Genomic DNA, 22660 nt, shown 5'->3' with positions numbered 1-22660 from the left:
AATTATGATTTTAATATGGTTAGTTTTGATGTTGTCTCTTTATTTACAAAAGTGCCTGTAGATGACTTACTTGAATATTTGGAAGAGGAATTAGAGCGTCATGGCATTCCCTTAATTAAGTGTAGGCAAATCTCCTTAGTCACATAAGGTTATGTACCAAAGATAGTAAATTTTGTTTCAATGGGGAATTCTTTGTACAAAAGTTTGGCATGGCTATGGGTAATCCCTTATCTCCTGTCCTTAGCAATATTTACATGAATTTTTTAGACAAAACTCTTACCAAGAATTTTGCCCCAAAAAGTTATTTGGTTTAGGTACGTGGATGATATCTTCTGTATTTGGCCAGTTCACAAAAACCTCCAGGAATTCCTTCATAATCTCAATAATTTAGTCCCTTCTATAAAATTTACTGTAGAGAAGAAAGAAATTGTAATTTGAATTTTCTTGATGTAACTGTCCATAGAAATGATAGAAATTTCACCTTTTCAGTCTTTCGAAAATCAACTAATATTGCCTCTTTTGTTCATTACTACTCCAATCACCATCAAAATGTTAAATTCTCTGTTTTTTTCTGGATGTTCCTAAGGCTTTACGTGTCTGTAGCCCGCAGTTTATTGGCGCTGAAATTAAAACTATTTATGATATTGCATTGAAACTTAAATACCCAAGGACTTTTGTAGATGAGGCATGGAAAAGAGCTAGAAAAACATTTTATTCAACTAATGACAAACTTAAATTTGGTAAGCATAACATTCTAAAATTACCTTATGATGAAAGGTTTTTAGATATTCCTAGAATTTTAAAGCTTTTTAACATAAATGTTGTTTTCAGTAATATTAATGTCAAGAGTTTAGTAATCAAAAATTCTCCTAAAGATCTTCCAGGCTGCATATATGAAATTCCTTGCAAAAAGTGTGATAAAGGTCTATTTACGGACAGACCGGCAAATCTCTTTCACAGCATCTCAAGCAATATCAATATTCTGTGAGAACTGGGCAAATATCGAATGCATTATTTGTACATATGAGAGCTTTAGACCATCCTATTAACTGGAGTCAAGCAAGAGCCTTAGTCCCATGTAATGACAAAGTTAAAAGGAATATCATTGAATCTTGTTTTATCAAATCAAATAATAGAAATGTTCTAAATTTAAGCCTTGGTTTATTTAAACTTGATGCTTTCATAAGGAAAAAAGTTGTAGATAAATATAAGCAACAAAATTAATATATTCAGTTTTTACATGTTTTGGACTGTAAAGATACTTTGTAATTTCGGTTAGGGTCAGAATCTGTTTAAGTTTGTGACCGTGTTATATCCGATAATCCTGGATTATCCCTTTTAATTTTTACCCTTTTGATAATTAACCATCTGGTATTCCTGATCTTGTTTGTACCTAAGGCCTTCCTCTCCAATTGTACTTTAGTAGCTCCTTGACGATGTCTGAATAAAGACGAAAGCGCTTGGATTTCTGACAATCATTTTCCCGTGGTATTCGCTTATATATATATATATATATATATATATATATATATATATATATATATATATATATATATATATATATATATAATTGTGTGTGTGTGTGTGTGTGTGTGTGTGTGTGTGTGTACCGACAGTATTTAATGCCAGTAATAATTTATTGATTTAGCTATTCGACCGTGCGTTTTTTATTGTATTTTCCGCTTTTTCTTATATACGAATATATGCTTTTAAAAAATCACAGTAGATTCGCACGACTTCAATAAATAAGCGAATACCACAGGAAAATGATAGGCAGAAATCCAAGCGTTTTCGTCTTAGTAGAGAGTTTAATTAGGATCGTCCTTCGAACTCCAAGTGTTAAATAAGAATGTATGTATGTATGTAAAATGTATGTAAATATGAATGCAAATATTATGTCTGCATGTATATATTTGTGCTTCTATATCTTGCTGCGGATATATTGAACGGTAATGTAGCACTGAATGGGTCTGAGAAATGAAATAATGTCTTGTCAAACAAACAATTCTGAATGTTTAATGATTCTTTGTGTATCAATTTATCACTGGATTTAATTCTCATGCTAAACCGAAACATTAGTGAAAAAACAACAAAAAACCATCTAAATCAGTTTGGTCTTATATAATTTCACACAAGAATAATTATCATAATTATTTTTCTTTATCGCTATGCCATCATCAATAACTCATTTTACATATCATGTTGTTGCCTGCGGTATTAAACTCGGTATTAACACAAGAAGCTTAGATGACACTTCTTTGTAGTTAAATGCTTTCATGAAAACTTGTGATCATCAATCTATTAATAATCTCAACTGACTTACGGAGGAAAATCTCGAGTAGAAACAAATATAGCTTTTCAGAATATTTTTCTTTATTAAAATACGAGGGATTTATGGTAGATAATCCCAAGTTAAGGTGAAATGATTTAAAAGCATTCATTATATTTTAAGAATTCTCGAATATCAATATTTTTTATTTATCTAAGGTAGTGTCACTCTGAATATGTAATTTCACATATTTTGTTATTAAACTGTTTTGTTTCGAAAACTGAGATCCCCATTCATATATCTCCTAATCGATTTTGCTTTCAATCGATTTTAATTTAAGAAAATTAGCCAAATACTCCCATTTTTTAAATCGAAAATTTCATCAAGTAACTGAACGAGAAATTCTTATTTTCTGGCGAATGAAAGCTTATTTGGCATATTCTCTCTCTCTCTCTCTCTCTCTCTCTCTCTCTCTCTCTCTCTCCGTCTGCTTATATTTTCTCAAGACTGAAAAATGGCCCACTTTATGCAGTCACAGACGTAAAACAGAGAGAGAGAGAGAGAGAGAGAGAGAGAGAGAGAGAGAGAGAGAGAGAGAGATTCCATCTCCGACCTAATGAGACAGCAAGTCATTTCTTTAAAGAACTGTGGACAAAAAAGCGATGCAAATTCCAAATAGCTTTCCTTGATTATTCGAAAGCATTTCAATGATTATACCAGACATGTTTTATTGTTACAAAACCAATATCTAATCATTTTTATCGCTCTAATACTTAGCATTCTTCAAGCGAAATAGACATTTTACTCCAATAACAGTTATTTGTATTTGGGTCAGCTGTTTAATATCACTCTCGTAAATTAACCGATTCTCCCAAAGAGGAATTTGAAGCTCAGGCGAGAAATGAAACTATTTTTCTTCTTTGTTTGCGGTCTTATTATTATTAGTAATAAAACATTTGAACCTAAGGCAATCTCCCAATGAAACTAATTACGTAACAATGACCACCACCAAAACATGTTATAAGGAAAAAGGGTACCACAAATGACCCTTTCGGAGTAAAAGACCGTAAAGGCATAACATTCATTTTTTTTGAGAGGAGTAAACATTTTCTATTGCCGTAGTGGTAAAGATATGCTGTGACTTATGCTATATTAACTGCTGTTCGCAAAATTCAGATACTTTTCTTTGTGATTCAAAGGTGTTCTTAACAAAGTTTATAGTTTCTCTCACGTGACGAAGTTTATTTTCTCCCACTCCTCAAAACAAAACAAAAACGCTTTGCAAGTAAGCAAGGAATATTACACAAATATCATCTAATAACAAGAAGAATAAAATATGAGAATATAAATAAACAGACACAAAATAATGAATTGGTAACACTTATCAAATCGCTTCCTAAACAAAAGCAAATGATTATTGAAGATTTGTCAAAATTTGTTACATGTACAGTGAGTCAACAGCCTTAAAATATAGAAGTTCTTTGACAAAGTGAGAAAGATTTGTCTATTATTTATCAATTCTATTCACCTATATGTTGAGCCTTCAGTTGTATTAGTGGGAATATCCTTCCTTATTCAAAACTCTAATAGTTTCAGAGAGAGAGAGAGAGAGAGAGAGAGAGAGAGAGAGAGAGAGAGAGAGAGAGAGAATTATCAGTGAATAGCTTGAAAATTCATCATAAATTATAAATAAAACAATGATAGCTTAAGTATAAAAGTGGGGTATTTGAATAAAAAAAAGGAGAATTCTTGGTGGAGAAAGACCAACTATTTCCGTTAAAATATTTAATCAAGTGCTTATTGAAATAGAGTAAGTTTTTTTGAAACATTATCAACAAATCATGCACGTATGTTCAGTAAACGGATTAAAAACGGAAATAAAAAACAAAATGAAGATGAAGACATTTTATACGAATAAGAAATTCAGAATGGAACAAATTCATGCAGAGAGACAACCTGAGTCTTCATACAAAATTTTGATGGGGAATTCTTCACCTAAAGAAGGAATTCAAACTTCATTTAACTCGCTCGAACGTTTTCGAGAATTTATCATTAATCAAATCATTTAAGGGAATCTGCAATCAAGAGATACATTAGAATTGCATTATACTTAAAGATGATCTGGCAGAGAGGATGGTTCATTAATAAAATAACAAGGAATTAGAATGTAAAGCACTGAAAAGAATTCCAAGGTCCATATCTGTTTTCCAAACCAACCTGGGGCAGATATGAAACGCAAATATTAATCTTCCTGTCGTTCCCAGTTACCTATTGGTCTACTTGATTCACAAATACTTATGTTTACTTAGAAAACATGTGTAAAGAATTAGGAAAGAAAAAGAATCAGCTCAGAAAAATTTCTAAGTGGAGAGAAATCTGCTGAATTCCTGGACGACAGAAAAGCCTCTGCTTGTGGACGAAGGCGACCTGGAATGTTAATCACAAAAGACAAAGTTATTGGCTTCTTTGGTGACCTCCTCTGCCAAAGCCTTCGAATCCTTTGATAACTATTGACACAGACAGAGGCCAGAGAGAGAGAGAGAGAGAGACAGAGACAGAGACGAGAGACAGAGAGAGTAGGGGGTGGCACGGGTTGGTGGGAGGGGCGGCGGGGTTAAGGAGGAACACTTGACTTAGCAAACTTAAGCATTATTTTATGATGAACAAAACTTCTTGCCTTTCTTAATTTCATGTTTATTCCGAGACCTTGAAAAAGCATTATTACTTCTCTAGCGCGAAGAAGATGAGACTTACCACCTTTTTCTCCTGTCCAAAATTAATATGCAAAGAGAGAGAGAGAGAGAGAGAGAGAGAGAGAGAGAGAGCGAGATTATCTCTCTTTCAGTCTCTTGCTCCTTCCAACATTCCCAAGGGAGCAAATCTGTAATTAAAGAGGAGGTGGATGTGTTTATGACACACGTTTTGCCCTGAGCTTAGAACTTAAAACCGTCGAAAGTACAAGGAATATTTTCAAGCACTGAAAGGGAGGAACCAGATTGTAACAGGATCTTGTTAATGTCGTTTTCGTATTTTTAGTGGACGATCAAAATTCTGGTTTTATGTTTGAAAAAATAAAGGAAAAAATTCTTTAATGTTAGATTATTTTATTTCTAAAGATTGTGATTCTTCTATTTTCATGACAACTGAATTTATTACACTTTTTCCTATTCCCTTACGACTTAGGGCATTAGTGGTCAGGAAGTTGACATATGGCTAGGTAAATACTTTTTGCAATTATCAATATCTAATTTAATGTTATAAAAAATATTCTTGAATAAGCTGTACATACTGCAAAACACTCAGACTAATCACCTTTGTAATTTCATATAAACCTGAATTTATTGTCTACTTATTTAACAGTTTATATGTGTTTTGAGAAGATTTTTCAAATACTATATATTTCTGACCGAACTAATAGTTTATCTTGAGCATTCCGTCTAAAACCACATCTTAAAACCTAATCTTTTTTAAAACAATATAAAGGGAGTGTTTGCGCTTGTAGTTGCCAGTAAGTCCGAAATCTGAAACCTTTATGTGGCGCTTTGCTTCTTATTTGTGAAAGTATATGAAAAAGTAGGAGAACCGTGGAAGATAGGAGCTTTATCGTAGATAATCTTCAGTTTTACGAGCACTTACTGAACATAGGTCTGCTAATCATAGAGGTGTGTCATGTAGGTTAATTCCATTATGTGTGTGTGTGTATGTGCGCGTGCGCGTGCGTATATGTGAGTGGTTGAAGTAACATCAAATATTAAATACCGGCCTATTCACCTATTTGTAGATCTTGGCCATTCGAATAAAAGATCTTGATAGCATTGTGACTGATAATAGATGAATTAGAATTCGTATAGTATCATTCCCAGTAGAATATAAATTGAAAGTCGACTTCATGCTCCTCAACCAATCAATCTTCATCATTCTAACCGATATCATAAAGAAATATCATACCATAAAATAAAACATTCTAACATGAAATAGCAAGAAAACAATAAGAGACGGAGTATTGATTTTGTGTTCCACCCACGCATTTCCCATACTTCAGAGAGAGAGAGAGAGAGAGAGAGAGAGAGAGAGAGAGAGAGAGAGAGAGAGAGAGAGAGAGAGAGAGAGTAAAACCCATTGACCTACAAAAGGCAATAGCGAAGAACAAAAATACCGCAACCATACTTGCGTGAGAATAGGTAAGCATCTCTTGAGGTACAGCGGCCATCATCTCTTCTACCTGTCCTGGTAAGTGAAGCTGAAGTACTGGAGGTCTAATATATATAGGCCGTGGGAAACGAGCTTTGGGCTTCCGCGGGTCCTTGAAAAAATGTTGGAACTCGTAACTCATTTGCACTCGAGTCCTGAGACCTTTTGGGGGAGTTTTCTTCTAGTACAATGAGCTATTTTAAGGTACTGGCGGCGGTGAATGAAAGTTTTATCTGTAGGCATTGCAGGAGTGAAAGGGGAGTGAGAGAGAAACGCGAAAAAAAAGAAAAAAAAAAGGAAAGACTGATAAACGATGGGAGAAGTGGGAAGTCGTTTTATAGAACAGAAGAAAGACAGCGATCATAAAATTTCTTGTAAAAATCTTAAAAATTGCGATCAGTGTATATTTAATATTTAATAGATAATATATAAACAATACCTGAAAATAAACATGAGATGTCAGACTCATAATCCAGTTTATTTTATGCTTTTCCATCATTTATTGATACTTGTTTGATTGATGAATAAATTGGCGAAGTTATTATCTATGCTATTAAATTATGAGGAGTACTGATACTAAAAGTCCAGTCACACACACACACACACACACACACACACAAATGAATTTGGAATTTGACAGATAACGTTATAATGATTTTGGAATCTAATTATGATCTGGGATGATTATGTGTCCGCCTCAAATGATGATTAACTAGTTCTTGCTGGCGGCGCAACAACGAGCGTCCGCCTTCAATTTGCATATTTGATGGCTTCGTGTCCACCTCGTCAGCCGGTTTTAAAAATGCTCTGACTTCCGGAAGTTGTCATCACCCATTTTTTCCCTTGGGTTAGGGGGAGGGTGTTAGGGTTATGGGGCTTGAGGGGGGGAAGGGATGGGGAGAGCCATGTGCTTGAAGAGAATGACTTAAGGTGAAAAGATGCTGATGGGAAAAAGACAAAAGGAAATGGAAAGGATCCTACTGTAAAGTAATCTGTATTATATACAATATGTGCTCGTAATATTGCTCAGAAGATTCTTACTTTAGGAATAATTGTTCTTTAATAATCTTGTTCTTAATTGTTCTAAATAGAATTAAAATGTTAATCATGAAAACTCAAAATTATATTTAGGTTTCTAGAACAGACCTCTGTCATTAACTCTTGCCACAGCATGGTCAGCGTCTGGTAAAAAGCGATGTGATGGAACTTGCCTTGTGTATAGTGTTTAGGTTTTTTTGAGAGCAATGCCTAGATAGAAACAGTAAACTTATCTACTTTTAACCACGAAAAAGTATTCAGTTGCATTTTGTGGTAAACCCACTTAAAATTGCCGTTTTAAAATCAGTTATTTAAAGGAAGATATCTCTAATTCAGATTCTCTTTCTATTTGAGAGTTTTGAGTAATACGTAGTGCAATGACACTAACACATCATACACGCACCGTACACACATCTTTTGAAGCTTTTGCTGAATTAACTAATTGGGTAAAATACATGATCGATAAATTTTTAGACAATTCCAGCTTTGTTTTAATTGTTTAAAATATCAGAAAAAAATGACGTTCTGTGTCTATACTTTCTTAACATCACCATTTCTGTAAATATATTATATTGGTAATTAAGTTTAATTTAATCATTTATTTTCTATGAGCGACATAGTTTAGTGAGATCCATTACTGAAGGCACACGTAAAATACCTATTCCAGTTGTATTACAGCTGTTTAACATGTCAGGAAAGATCTTGTGGAAGGTGTTCATAGTTCGTAACTGGATGTTCTTGGTGTTAGATTTGTTTATTTCGAGTGAGGACGGCGTTACGTTCATTCGTCTATTAATTGTTGGCTGGAATCAAGAACCTTTAAAGATTTTCCATTACTGTTTTCTCAGCTGATTTGTGGCAATGAATTGTTATTTGTCAAGCAGAGGCTCGAACATCATTTTTGATGTTTACTTCCTGATCTTTTACAAGATGTACTCCCCAATATCTTTTTTTTGCAATTCATTCTTCAAAAAGATCTAGGTTGGTGAGAACTATTTCATTATCATAGCGCTCTTATTAGGTAGGTAACCTATTGGTAATAAAACAATTTCTGCCTTGAGTTGCCATTAAGATAACATTATGATGTATTACATAGCAAATAGAAAAGTAAGATTTGTGTTAAATTCAAATATATCTTCCGTATTAAGTTATTTTTTTTCAATAACCAGTTGAAGCATCTTCTTGAATATTTTCGACTACATAACCACACAGCATTAGATAGCTGTTTTTATTCTTGAGGAAATATGGTTACCACAACTATCTAAACATTACTGTAAGGCAGTGTAAGCTGTAGTTTGAGGCAGATTCATCCAAAAACATTGATTTTTATACCTGTTGCAATATGCTTCTGGTATACTTCCGTTATCAATGAGATATTCACGAATCATATTCCTTCTCCTCTTTAATATACTTTCCTTTCCCCTTAATACATTCCCCCTCTCCTCCCTCCCACCTATACCCCCCTCCCCCCTCCCTCCCATCTCACCCCATTCCAAGTCACCATCGAAATAGAAGACTAACCCAAGGTTCCTGGGTCATTCACTTTCTGATCCTCTCCTTTTGGTCTTTGTGGAAATTGATGTCTAGCTGGAGGTCCGCAAAGCCTTTCGGATATATCTCTCGCTTTTTCCTTTTGTATTATTTGGGGATGGGGCTCTTGGTCAAAGTAGCATTATTTCGAATAGGAACATTTTTGTCTATATCATTTATGGTTTCATTGGTTGATCGATTTATTTTCGTACTTGTTGCTCCTATTTCTGAGCTTTTTCTTATTTTTTTTATTTTGTTTCGGGCTATATTTCTATCGGTAATATATATTTATATACTATACATACATACATACACACATGCATACAAACACACACACACACACACATACATGTATATATATATATATATATATATATATATATATATATATATATATATATATATATATATATATATATATATATATATATATATGTATATATGTGTATATATATATATATATATATATATATATATATTACTATATATATATATATATATATATACATATATATATATATATATATATATATATATATATATATATATATATATATATATATATATATATATATATATATGCTCATCGAATAAAAAAAAATAATTCCATTTTATTTGTCAGACCTCCGTGGTGGAATCTGTCACTTCTGCCAGGAAGCAATCAAATAGGCAAAGCGGTCACGAAGGATTCAGCAGTCATCAAAAGCGTGGTTGAGAGAGGGAATTTATTATTATTATTATTTTATCTTTTTTTTTGCTTTATCACAGTCCTCCAATTCGACTGGGTGGTATTTAGTGTGGGGTTCCGGGTTGTATCCTGCTCCTTAGGAGTCCATCACTTTTTCTTACTTTGTGCACCGTTTCTAGGATCACATTCTTCTGCATGAGTCATGGAGCTACTTCAACCTCTAGTTTTTCTCAGATTCCTTTTCAGGGCATTTGGATCTTGGGATCGTGCCTAGTGCTCCTATGATTATGGTACGATTTCCACTGGCATATCCCATATCCTTCTTATTTCTATTTTCAGATCTTGATACTTATCCATTTTTCTCTCTCTTTCTCTTCAACTCTGGTGTCCATGATATGGCGACATCAATGAGTGATGCTTTCTTCTTGATTTTGTCAATCAACGTCACGTCTGGTCTATTTGCACGTATCACCCTATCTGCTCTGATACCCATAGTCCCAGAGGATCTTTGCCTGATCATTTTCTATCACTCCCTCAGGTTGGTGTTCGTACCACTTATTTACTGCAAGGTAGCTGATGTTTCTTGCACAGGCTCCAGTGGAGGGCTCTTGCACTGAATCATGCCTCTTTTTGTACTGGTTCTGTGCAAGTGCGGGCATTTGCCTGCTATGTGGTTTATGGTTTCATTTTTCGTATTGCACTTCCTACATATGGGAGAGATGTTATTTCCGTCCATCGTTCTTTGAACATATCTGGTTCTTAGGGCCTGATCTTGTGCCGCTGATATCATTCCTTCAGTTTCCTTCTTTATCTCTCCCCTCTGTAGCCATTGCCACGTGTCACCGCTGGCTAGTTTCTTTAGTCGTCTCATGTATTGTCCGTGCATTGGTTTGTTGTGCCAGTCCTCTGTTCTGTTTGTCATTCTCTGTGTCTGTATATTTCTGGGTCTTCGTTCTATTTTTATTAGTCCTTCTTCCATGCACTCTTTAGCCAATCGTCTTCACTGGTTTGAGATATTGCCCCAGTGCTCTGTTCGATGTTGACGCAGTCCTCTATACTTAGTAGTCCTCTCCCTCCTTCCTTTCGTGTTATGTATAGCATGTCCGTATTTGCTCTTGGGTGTAGTGCTTTGTGTATTGTCATATGTTTCCTGGTTTTTCTGATCTATGCTGCGGAGTTCTGCCTTCGTCCATTCCACTATTCCTGCGCTGTATCTGATTACTGGCACTGCCATGTGGTTATGCTTTTATCATATTTCCGGCGTTGAGTTTTGACTCGAGTATCGTCTTGAATCTCTGCATATATTCTTTCCTGATCGTTGTCCTTCATCTCTTGGTGTTTTTATATCCCCTCCTTCCATTATTCCCAGGTATTTGAATCCTGTCTCATCTATGTGTTTGATGTTGCTCCCATCTGTAGCTTTATCCCTTCAGTTCTTGTTACTTTGCCCTTTTGTATGTTGACTAAGGCGCATTTTTTCTATTCCAAACGCCATCCTGATGTCCCCAGATACAGTCCTCACAGTCTGGATTTGGGTATCTATTTCCTTGATGCTCTTACCATACAGCTTGATGTCGTCCATGAACATTAGATGGTTGATTCTGTTGCCTCTTTTCTTGAGTTGGTACCCGGCATCCATCTTCTGTAGTACCTTTGTCATGGGAATCATGGCTACTACGAAGAGTAGTGGGACACTGAGTCTCCCTGGAAGATCCCTCTCCTGATATTAACCTCTGCCAGTCTTATTCCAGAGCTTGTAAATATTGTATTCTAGTTGCGCATTGTATTTTTGAGTAAGCTGATGGTGTTTTTCCTCTGCCCCATATATTTTCAGGCATTCTATTAGCCATGTGAGTGGTATCATGTCGAAGGCTTTCTTATAGTCATTACCATTTTGTCTATCAGGAGCTGGTCTTTTGTGCCCCTATTATTATTATTATTATTATTATTATTATTATTATTCTTATTATTATTATTATTATTATTATTATTATTATTTGGAACGCGAACAAACGTTATTTGTACAACGTTCGAAAGGAAGATCAAATATAAGTTTTCTGAGTGTTTAAGAACTTATGTTCAAAGAGAGCAAGAGTTAGAAAAATCAAAGAAATATATGACTGGTGAAACAGCTTTCCCTTAAGAGAGAGAGAGAGAGAGAGAGAGAGAGAGAGAGAGACAGAGAGAGAGTGAGTGGGGGGTGCGCTTCGAGTTTTTTAATTAAAAACTATCATATTCGTTTCCTGCGTAGACATTAACAGTGTGTTTAGGAAAGATATGACCTCAGGAATCCGTGAAATAACAGAGACTTAGTGAAAGGAAAATGTTTTATAATTTCTTTCTGCAAATACGCCACTATGATATAATAATAATAATAATAATAATAATAATAATAATAAGAATAATAATAATAATATAATAATAATAATAATAATAATAATAATAATAATAATAAAATAATTAATAATAATAATAATATATGCAGGAAGAAAACTCTCTTTTAAAAATGTCTTATCAAAAGCAATTGCTGCCTCAGCTGCATTAATTTTATTTAGGTTCTTCTCTGTTTTCGTAATTATGGTTTCCTCATTGTTGCTTAAACAGAAAGTGACCATCCCCGTTTACTGCATTCCCTAATTTAGTCTTTCTTTCTCCCCTCCTCTTCGTTCTCTGCACATATTTTTATATTTATTCTCTAACGCTGTCTCTCCAGACCTGTCAGATTTTAAGCATTTTTAATGTAAAGAGACTCGCCCCTGGCTAAATTATACATTTCTGTTTTTCCTAAAAGTCTACTTCATTTTTAGAGACTTGAAGTGTTCTAATTCGTTATATATAGTTTTTTTTACATAGTGTACTGAAATGTAATAATGTGCCTAAATATATTTGTTTCTTATTGGAGAATATATATATATATATATATATTATATATATATATATATATATATATATATATATATATAGAGAGAGAGAGAGAGAGAGAGAGAGAGAGAGAGAGAGAGAGAGAGAGAGAGAGAGAGAGAGAGAGGGCGGGGTTCGGGAAAGGATGAGATAGTTAGAGAAATTAATTAATAGTATAAGAATAAAACTTTTTGATTAATTAGTTCCTGGGTGTGATAAAAAAAATGTGATCTAATATCATATTTGCATCATTTCATGGTCAGAACGGCTGGCAATGCAGCATGTACATACATACATACATACATACATACATACATACATACATACATACATTTCTATGGAAGAAAGTACACAAAATCTAAGAAAGTTGTCCCTAACACCAAAGAAAGCTAGAGAAAGTAACTCCTTAGAAACTGAAAGTCATTACAGAGACCACTTACTGAATATCAACGTCTAAACGTCTAATAGAGAGAGAGAGAGAGAGAGAGAGAGAGTCTCTCCCCAACATTTGCTATCTCTCACGAAGGCCATTTAGACGCCTCGAGAGATGAAAATGAACCAAAGGTCTCAAAAGAATTTAGATTAACAGTTAGAAAAAATACTTTAGTATTCTTCGTAAAACTTAAATACAGGATTTCATTTAAGACTAGGATTATATGGTATGTTTATTCTGAAAAATGTATTGAAAGAGATTCAGGACTTAACTTTGAAATCCTGTTTAACTTCATTAAAGAAAAATATTCCCTTTGGAATAAATGAAGAGGATTGCCTGTTTTAAAGGACTATAAAATACACATACACATAACAAGATAAACAACGCACATACACACATGCACACACACACAGCCTACTTTCACTCAGAACAATTTGTAAATTATTTCTTACAGGTTTAAAAACAGGTTTTCAGTGTTTTACTATTTTGAAAGAAAAAATGACATCAGCATCAAGGTTGATAAAAGAGAGAGAGAGAGAGAGAGAGAGAGAGAGAGAGAGAGAGAGAGAGAGAGCATCATTAACCCACGAATGGTTAATTATCATGATGGATCTGACATCCACAAAATGCCAAAAGAAACTGGAATCGTACTGATAGCTCCTGATTATTAATTCTGACTGACCGATGATAGAATCAAGTCAACGTCACTTGGGACCAAAAGACATAAGAGCTTGATTTCATTGACTTCGCTTTTAGATTGGATGTGGTATTTGGGATTTCATCTCGCTCTGCGAAAACTTTGAAAGTCTGGAATAAAAGCTCATACATACATACATACATACATACATACATACATACATACATACATACATACATACACACACATACATACATACATACATACATATATTCGAAGTAAGAAGACCCGAAGCACTACGATTGAAGGCTGGTACAATCATAAGGATAAATTGACGTTCCTTTCAACTTTGCTTTTATCACTAAACGTATCTCGTGCGGAAACCAGCAACACATATAAGACAGATCCATCAGGAATTGTTTATATAAAAAAAAATTGTGAAGGGATCATGTTATTCAAGCATGACAGTTTTTATTGTTTTTTACTTATCTTTTTTTACTCCGAATGAAAGACAAAGATACTGTTGTAGCATATGAATAAATTTACACAATTTCTATGTGCTCCTTTTCTGTGGCACTTAGGGCTACATATCTTCTTATCAAGCAAATTACATTTCATAGAATAGCAACAACCCAAAACTCTACCTGTCTACCATTTGGCCTTACCTTAAGATCTGACACCAATATTCCTGGCCGAGCACCGCCCGTTGACGCGAATTAATCCTCGTATTCAGCTGAAGAGAAGCTAATGATTTCTGCCTCTCATCCGACGCCCTGACGTTTGCTGCTGTTTCTGTTCGCTTTGCATGACTGATGGCATCGTATCAAGATCGACAGCCAATGGGTCACAACCGAATAAGAGAATTTTGAAGGTTAAATGCATGACTGGATGAGGTAAGCGTTGTAAAACGTTACCAAAAAATGAAATTAATGGTAAATTTGTGTGATAATAAGAAGGATGAAATGGGTCTACCCTATTAGTTGTTCTCTCAATCGTCGTCTTTCTAAGCTATACATGTTCAGGTTATCTAGTCGTCTTTGGTAACCTATTTGCCTGTGTGCGTGTGTGTGTGTGAGAGAGAGAGAGAGAGAGAGAGAGAGATTTACTCTAGCAATACACATCTTTGTTCTGATTTTGTCTGGTAAAATAATGGAATATTAGTTGAAAGTGGAGGCTAAGGATATCCTTTGTGGTTGCAAAAAGCTTCCGGCTGTTCACAGAGTTCGTACATAAAAGGGAATATGAATACCTTATGTTGGCCTCAGTAGCTTTGCTTTCACCTAAAGCAACTTCAGTATTTATTCTTTGACGTCAAAGGCTTCCTCTCTTTGAAGTATTACTTTGCTAATTAAAGGAAATATATTTTGTTGTATGCAGACTGCTTAATGGTAATATAAATCATAAAACTTGGAAATAAGATGAAATAGAATTGTTGGTGTATTTACAAATAAAATTGAAATATAATGCATGAATATCATGCTTAAAACATAAGATTATTTATAGTTTTCGTACTCTGGTGCGGCTTTTGAAGTTTTCTATCATATTTTTCAAAAAATGAATACCAGTTTTTTTTTTACAATTACATTCAATATTCTAAATCACGTGCTTTGTTGACAGTAATATGCAAATTTGTTTTAGATATATTTGAATTTATTTAAAAAATTAGAGATGACATTTCTAATATTAGGTTTCCTCACTATAAAATTCGATTTGATTTTATTCTTTTATGAGTCTTAAGGAAAACAGCTTACTAAGAATATTAGTAATGAACTGAATCTCTCTACCATAATGCTTATTTCAAACACTAGTTTCAATTTAGTTAAATATTGAAGTAGATAAGTAAATAACAGAAGACTTTACCGTACCTTACTTTAGTAGCTGTACCCCTTCACGCACTTTAGAAAATAAATAGGAAAAAAAATGAATAGAACAAATGAAACAACTTATCCTGTATAATAAAGAGGTAACTATGTATGTTTTCTTAATTAACGGCTTCATTTACATGCTCTTAGCACGCTGGGAAGCTTATGAGGATATAGGCAACTACCAACCACAGCATCAAGTATTGCCGCTAATTGTCCATAAGTTACCCACTAAATTACTAATGGTCTTACATTCTTGCCGGCCGGGAAAATAGACCTTTAGAAAACGTTCCTACTAAACTAGCTTTTCGAATCGAAATTAATTTTATTAACTGAAATACTAAACATAACAAAATTTGTTCATCTTATTAAAGAAACTCAAGTAAAAGTAAAATTTCTACAAATAAATATCAAACTAAACTCGATTCCTTTGCTTCCTATCATATTTCTATACCGGCTAAAACAGATTTTCTCAGTCCTTACCTTACCTTACCTTACAGTTCGTTCGGGTTGCCCCAGGTCCCTCAGTGTGAGGCGCCTCTAATGTCTACCAGAGAGTTGCTAGTACATCTTCCGGTATATTATGATCTTCCAATCTTGGATGGTCTGGGATGCAGTTTAGATATTTGTCGAGCTTATTCTTAAAACACATCTACGCTCACTCCTGATATATTCCTCAGATGAGCTGGCAACGCATTGAATAGACGCTGCATTATCGATGCTGGTGCGTAGTGGATTAATGTCCTGTGTGCTTTGCCATTATTTTTCCTGGTATAGTTTTGGGCACTATTAATCTACCTCTGCTTGCTCTTTCTGATATTTTTAGTTCCATGATATTTTCTGTTATTCCTTCTATCTGTTTTCCATGCCTGAATTATCATGTAGCGTTCTCTTCTCCTTTCTAGACTAAATATAATTTTTAAGGATTGTAGTCTTTCCCAGTAGTCTATGTCCTTAACTTCTTCTATTCTAGCTGTAAAGGACCTTTGTACACTCTCTATTTGTGCAATATCCTTTTGATAGTGTGGGTACCATATCATATTGCAATATTCAAGTGGACTACGAACATATGTTTTATAAAGCATAATCATGTGTTCAGCTTTTCTTGTTTTGAAGTGCGGTAACAACATTCCCATTTTGCTTTACATTTTGCCAACAGAATTGCTATTTGATCATTGCATAACATGTTCCTATTCATCATCACACCAAGGTCTTTAACTGCTTCCTTATTTGTGATTGTCTCATTATTAGGTCCCCTATATGCATATAGCTTTCCTTCTCTGCCTCCATAATTTATTGATTCAAATTTATCAGAGTTAAATACCATCCTATTTACTCTGCCCAATCATATACTTTGTTAAGGTCTCTTGTAGAGCGTTTCCTATATTCATCACAAGTAATTTCTCTACTTATTTCTTGTGACATCAGCGAAACTACTCACTACCGAATCCTTAACATTACTGTCTATGTCTTCAATCATAATAACAAACAATATTGCAGCTAGCACCGTACCTTGTGGCACACCGGATATTACCTTGGTTTCATCCGATTTCTCATCGTTTGCAATAACTATCTGTTTTCTGTTGTGTAAAAATTCTTTTAACCATCTTCCTACTTTATCTACGATATTGTGTTTTCTAATTTTCTTTGCTAATATATTATGGTCTACTTTGGCAAAAGCTTTTGCAAAGTCTAGATAACCACATCTGTTTCTTCATTTCCGCTTTTCATATTTTTGAATATGTTCCTCCACGGTGGACTAACAGTTGGGTTTGTGTACTTTTTCCGGGTACGAAACCGTGTTGTCCTATATTAAACAAATTATTTTTTATTAAATGTTTCATAATATTTTTCTTCATTACCCTTTCATACACTTTCATAATATGTGATGTTAGACTCACAGGCCTATAATTACTTGCCTCTAGTCTTGATCCACTTTTGAAAGTAGGGGTGATATATGCTAATTTGTGCTCATCATAAATCTTGCCTGTATCTACACTTTGTCTTAATAATATTGCAAGTGGCTTTGCGATAGAATGAACTACTTTCTTTAACAAAATAGCAGGGACTCCATCCGGCCCTGCAGCAGCTCCATTTTTAATTTCATTAATTGCCTGCACAATATCAGCTTCATTAATTTCTATGTCAGCTAAATATTCACTATTTTCTCCCTTACTTCTATATCATTATCTTCATTATCTATTCTAGGGGGTGAATTCTCTCTTATATCGTTCTGCCAGTATGTTGCAAATTTCCTTTTTTTTTCATTCGTTAATCTCCCTTTCAATTCTCAGAGGCCTATTTCTATTCTTCTTTTATTCATCTTCTTCGCATATGAGTATAATAGTTTGGGGTTTTGCTTGATATTTAATAGGGTTTTTTCTTTCCAAGTCCCGTTTTCATTTTCTTTTGATTGTATAATCTTTTGTTCTTCATTTTCTATCTTACTTTTTAGTTCTATAACTTTCCATGCATTTTTTTCTTTTGCAAGACCTTTTTTCCACTTTCTGATTTTCTGGAACAAGATCCTTCTGTCTCTTGGTATGCATGAATGATGTTTACTTTTCTTCTTCGGTATATATTTTTTCCACTATTTTTCTCCAATATTTTATATAATAATCTCCGTATTTACCCTTATGTCATCACTTACGAAAATGTTATCCCAATCTTTGTTTAATTCTTCATTAATTTCTGACCATTTTAATATTTTTACTGTAGAAGTTGTATTTTCCATATCCTTCCCACTTTTTCATTTCTTGCTTATCTCTATTTCACTTGCTTTGGAATGAACTGTTAATTCTATGACATTATGGTCTGAAATACTCGCATTATAAACTATTATTTCTTTAACATAATTCATCTCGTTCACAAATATAGGTCTAAAGTATTTTCCTTTCTTGTTGGCAGGGATTTATTTGTTGAATGTTGTATTCTAGTAGCATATCTAATAGCTTTTCAAATTGCCTCTATCTTCTGCACTACTATTACTCTCTTTTTGTATGTATAAGTACAACCACAATCTCCTATTCGTTCTTTCCATTCTACGAATGGAAAGTTGAAGTCACCAGATAGGAGAATAGTCCAGTCCTTGTGATTTCTACATATATCATCCAATTTTTTCAATTATTAAGTCAAACTCTTTAGTATTAGGAGGTCTATATATTACTATGTTCATCAATTTTTCAGATTCAAATTCTACCGCTATTAGTTCGACATTCTGAGTTACTATATTTCTCATATATTTTTCCTTGTTTTTTTGTCTTTCCCATATATTGCGGTTCCCCCTTGATTCTATTTTTTCTATCTGATCTATAAGTTTGGAACCCTTTTATTTGATCATCATTTCCAGTCTCTTGGGAATACCAGGTTTCACTTATATTCATTATATCTATTTTCTTTTTCATTTTTGGGTTAGTTCTTAAGTACTCTATTTTTCTTTTTGAGTTACTCATAACTAAACCCTGCGCATTCATCACTATGATGGTTTGCGTGTTTTCTCCTCATTTAATAATGGTAGTAATAAGTATTTTCCCATGTTCTCTTTCCTGTTCTGGTATGTTGTTCTTTTTTTCATTGTCCAGAAATTCTGACATTAAAAAATCCAACTTTTCCATAATATTTGATCTTCCTTCATCATAATTATTCATTTTGTCTGAATCTGCATTTTCTCCGTTCTGCAATATCTCTTGCATAATAAATACAGTTATTATCTCTTGAGTAGAATTCGGAGCTGATGCTTTGAAATGTTTTGCTGACACCTCTGCATATCTCATGGTGGTTGCTTTTCTCTTTTACCTGATATTCTTTGATTTCTCTCTTTATTTGTTTCTTTCTTATTTTGGATTTTATTACTTGGTTGGTTATTTATTTGATTATGATTCATGGCTACAGGGTGCATATATTTGCATTTTTGTCGAACTTACATCCTTTTCCTTCTTTTAGTTTTTACATATTTTTGGATGCAGATCTCTGCAATCATCCCCATATCAATCTAAGTATGCACATTTACCATATTTATTTTATAGTTTTGACATATCTTAGGATGTTTGTAGTAACATCTTTCTCCAAATCTGCAATTCCCTCTTTTCAAAAGGTTGCAGATTTTGTCTTTCTTGTCTATATTTTTTTCCTCTTTCCCGTCATTGTGTAGATCTGGGTAGAGCCTCTTCGGGATTTGCTTTTCTGTTGTCATATCGTAATTTATTTCTTCGTAGGTATGCTGCTTTATTGCCTCATATGTAGTATCAATGAGTATCTCTGCATCCATACTTTTATCTTGTTCTTTGTTTTCCTTATTTTTTTCTGTCATTTCATTTTTGTTTACTTCTCTTCCGTTTTCCTCTTCTTCTTTTTTCTTCTTTTATTCTTCTTCCTCTTCCTCTTCTTCTTCATCCTCAACTATTTGTACATTCAATCTTGATTTAATAACATTGTCTATGCAATAGAACATGTTGACAAAAATTCTTGTATCTCTCAAATCTTGTATTACCTCAGCACACTGTGGATGGGTCGGAATGTTGCATGCAGCACATTTTCTGATTAGGTTTTGTGATTGACTATGCTATGACCAAACCTTACACAGTTTGCATGCTTTGTGGCATTCTTTTTCCTAATGCATCAATTAGGATATTCACAAGATTCACCTTATTCATTTTCTTTGTCGGAATATGTTGGTTTATGTATATTTTCTTTATGAGTCTCTTGACCACTTGGATTTATTTGGAACTTCTTCAATTATTTTCAAGATGTTTTCATTAGATTTGTTCCAGTTTGAAGGATTATATCCTTCTAATATATCTATGAATCTTTTGTATCTTTTTGGTTAGGACTGTTGCTGATTTTCATAGATGAGAAATGCCCAGTTCCCTTCCTGCTACCTCATCGTATTGCGAATCTGCTAAAACACGCTAATTACGCCACCTCTTCCCGCAGTTGGAACTTACTGCCATCTTGTTCTGATTTATAGTATTACACTTGATAAACTAACTTAGAAGACGCTTTATCCTACTATTTTCACACTAATCTTATCACCGATAGTTCACGAACACTTCTAGATATTTCTCAAATTCTAGTCGTATGTTAAACTTGTGATATCTGTTGATTAATCTGACTTCATACGCGGGTACGTCTCACCAAGCAAGATGGCTACTACGAGAGAGAGAGAGAGAGAGAGAGAGAGAGAGAGAGAGAGAGAGAGAGAGAGAGAGTCCACCCATTTTCGATATTCTATCCTTAAGAAATTTATTCACAGATCGCACAAAACCGAGGTGGTAATGAATTACCTCTTCCAGTATTCGCTCAGTAATTAACGTCGTCTATGATGGTATGTACGAGGTGGATAGAGATACCCCACCCCCATCGCCTATGATATCTACGTCTCCCCTTAGCCCCCCTCCCCTTTTCAAAAACGTTTTTTGATCGAATTTACAAGATATTTCCGTATTCCATATTTCAGGAATTTTCTTAACATATCCAACAACCATCTTCCTGCCAGAAGGGAAAAAAACGGAACTGCTTAAGTCTGCAATAATGTTGTCAATATTCGGGACCCTGGTAAAAAGAATGTTATGATTAAAGTAACAATGGAGGTATAATTAAAATCTTTGGCACGATATCCCTACTTCTGAAGAAAAATCCTTATTAAATTAGGGCCGATAGTCTCTCGCAAAATCTTTGTGATATGATGCGTCTTTTGCGTGTGTAAGTATGTGTGTTTGTGTTGGTGTGCCTGTGTGTTCGAGAACAGGAGAATTCCTAGACATATTTTAGTATATGCCTTTTTTCATTGGCCTTGAAGTAATATAGGAGACCATTTTGGCATATTTTTTTCACTTTATCTAAAAAGGTTAAATAGTGTCAGCATGATGATTTTGTAAAGTAACTGAGAAAGCTCAGGTCTTATATGACTCTGGAAACTTGGTTCAGTGTTGACGAGCTGTGTTCCTGCTGTGGGTAGTTTATTTATTTGAAGCTCTTGCTTTGGTGAATATGAAACAGGAATAACTGTGATACTCAATTAATCTTGGTAATTTCGTGTTTTGAATTATTTAACAAAACTGATTATATCAAACAAACTAGTTTTTATAGTTTATGGACTCTCTGTCTGTTTGTCTGCTTCTACCTCTCTTCTCTTGTCACTGGCTGTTCTTGAATTACAAGATTGTAGATTTATGATGCATAAAAATAGAGGGAGAGACAGACAAACAGACAGAAAATACCTATTAACTATTTCACCAAACTGGGATACAGAAGACTTCGGTGAGGGCCGCAGTGTGGAATGATGACTCCTAGTACCCTCCTTCCTTTGCTCTCTCGCTTCACTGTAACTGCAACCTCCAACAGTCGAGTAATTGAAAAGAACATTTAATCCACTCTAATGCTAACAGATGCAGTCTGGATCTTAATGGGAACAAAAACATATACCACCTTATCGTCATTTCGGGGATCGAACGATGTTCATTATCTGTGAGCTGAATGCGTTAGTCTATTTCTACACACACGAGGGAGACCCTCTGAGATTAGCGAGCCCAGCGCCTTAATTAACCACTCGGCCACCTCTTCGTGGAGATGACGTCATATATGAGCTCTCGTGAAACATGTCACTAACTTACAGCAAATACGTCAATAACATATTGAAAACAAGTCAACTACTGTAAGTGGGGAACGAATTAGTTAAACGTATGAAGCATTTGCCAGGACTAACGATAAGTATTCAACACCTTTATGATCATAAACGTGTCACAAACATGTCGATAACATTCATCAAATGTCAAAAATATGTTGGAAACAAGTCACCTAGCATAAGTGGGGAACAAAATGTTGGACAATGTTGGAGAATTGTATGAAGCACTGCTCTTGGCTACCAACACTTCGTTGACTTGTATTCAACTTGTTTGTAATGTGTGTGCGATAAGTTACCGACGTTTTGCTGTGGTGTGGACTCACCTTACATCCTGTAGTATGTAAACAGTGAGAAATGCAGAAGGAAGAATATGGGGAGAGAAATTGCACCCAAGGAAAAATATGGAGATGCGGACAATTAATACTGATATAAGAATAAGGATGCACTTACATCATAAAGAGTCTATATTATTCTTCCGGTGTATTTCCC

Source organism: Macrobrachium nipponense, chromosome 1, assembly GCF_015104395.2.
Source record: "Macrobrachium nipponense isolate FS-2020 chromosome 1, ASM1510439v2, whole genome shotgun sequence".
In the NCBI taxonomy this organism is placed as follows: Eukaryota; Metazoa; Arthropoda; class Malacostraca; order Decapoda; family Palaemonidae; genus Macrobrachium; species Macrobrachium nipponense.
Note: the sequence above shows the minus strand (reverse complement) of the source record.